This window comes from Pteropus alecto, unplaced genomic scaffold, assembly GCF_000325575.1.
Source record: "Pteropus alecto unplaced genomic scaffold, ASM32557v1 scaffold30, whole genome shotgun sequence".
Lineage (NCBI taxonomy): Eukaryota > Metazoa > Chordata > Mammalia > Chiroptera > Pteropodidae > Pteropus > Pteropus alecto.
Genome location: NW_006429782.1, coordinates 1,837,766 through 1,839,592, shown reverse-complemented (window position 1 = coordinate 1,839,592; position 1,827 = coordinate 1,837,766).

Genomic DNA, 1,827 nt, shown 5'->3' with positions numbered 1-1,827 from the left:
TTGGGGGGTCAGCCCCCCGGGGACCCCTGACTTTCCGGCGTGGGGCACCCGGGCGGCCCAGCTCGGAAGGCCTGAGTGCAGGGCACAGGGCGGCTCGGGGCGGGAGGAGGAGCAGGGGCTGCGGAGGCTCAGGGGTCCCCGCCCATCTCCAGACCTGCCCGGCCCTGCCAAACTGGTTGATGGGTGCCCCGGGGGAGGGCGGGGCGCCCGGAGGAAGGGCCTCCTCACAACCTGCCCGACCCTCCTTCCTCATTCTGGAGAAGGGGCGGGCTCCGTCTTCCCTGGGCCCGTGACCCCGCCCCGAGCTGTCCCCGGGCCCCACCCCGGAGCCAAGTGCGCGCGGTCCCCAGGGGACCCACGGCGGAGGCCCGCGCGCCTCCCGTGTGCGGTGCCGGCGCGCGTCGGCTGGTTTCACACGCACTTCGCCCCAGTTACCGCGACCAACCCCACGTGCAGATGAGTAAACTGAGGCACGGAGCGGGGCGTGGCCGCCCCAGGCTGTCCTGCTGGGACCGGAAAGGGCCCAGAGCGGCTCTCATCGCCGCGGGTCTGAACGCCGACGCTCATTCTTCCTGCAAACACTGAGCGCCTACTGTGTGCCGGGCCTTCCAGGCACCGCGGGGAGGAAAGCGACAAAGTCCCTGACCCCTGGGCCTAACGTTCTGGTTCGAGAGACGTTTAGAAAATATATTCGTGCCTGTTGCATGGCGATAAGTTCCGAGTGAAAAATAAAGTGGAACAAGAAGCTAGGGGACGTTGGGGGCTCAGGCTGTGGAGCCAAGGAGGGCTACACTGACCCGGCGACATGGGGACCAGCTGGGGTCGCTGGGCAGCAGCCGCGCCCCACACCCTTACTGCTTAGGGCCCTCAGAACCGGACAGGGACGCGAGGGCGACACCTGCTGCTTCCTGGACCCTCACAGCCAAGGACGGGTCTCTGGATGTCTCCAGTCCAGTAGTCTTGGCCGTGGCTGGATGCAGAATACCCCTCGAGAACTTCGTGATAGCTATAGAAGTTTCTGGAACACCACTCCCCCCCCACACACACACACACAATGCAGGGGCTCAGGCCGCTGGCGACGGCACTCCCAAGGCTCAGAGAGGGTGAGTGAGTGTCTGGCGTCACACAGCCTCCCCCACCGCCCCCCCTGCCCCCCCAGCAGGGGCAGAGGTGTGGTTTTTCTCTGCCGTTGAATCATTACGAGTGGCGAGTGGCGGATGGGAAGTTGGCTGGGGCCCCGTCGGGTGGCTGCCCTGCCCACCCTTCCTCCTGGCCCCACCGGGTAGTCCTGAGGAGGCCATGGTGACTTCCCACTGCCGGGCAGGTGAGGAAAAGCAGAAGTCGGCCTGGGCTGAGCAGGGCTCACCAGATGCAGGCAGAACAGAAATAACCAGCTTGGCAGAGCTGGGGGGCCGGGCTGAGTCACAGACGGGAGAGCGGGCAGAACAACAGCGAGGCCTAGACGCGGGGCTGTCCCTGCGGGCGCCTTCCTGCTGCCGGTCCGAGGAGGCATGAGCCCCAGCACGTCGTCACAGCAGGACGGGTGTCAGGCCCTGGTGTAACATCCTCTGTGGCTCCCGCTGACCTCAGGAAAACGGCCCGGCTCCCTCCACCCCTGCCAGGACCCGGCCCCTGCAAATCTCTCCGGCTTCAAAACAAATCTCCCTGGCTTCAAAACAAATCTCCCTTCCAGTTCCCCAAAAAGGCGGAACTGACTCCTGTCCGCCTGCTGGCGCCAGTGGGGACATCTGTCACGTGTCAGTCCATCGGGGAGTACTAGGGTGAGCTTGCGTGCATGTCTGAAGCACACACACCACAGAACACGCG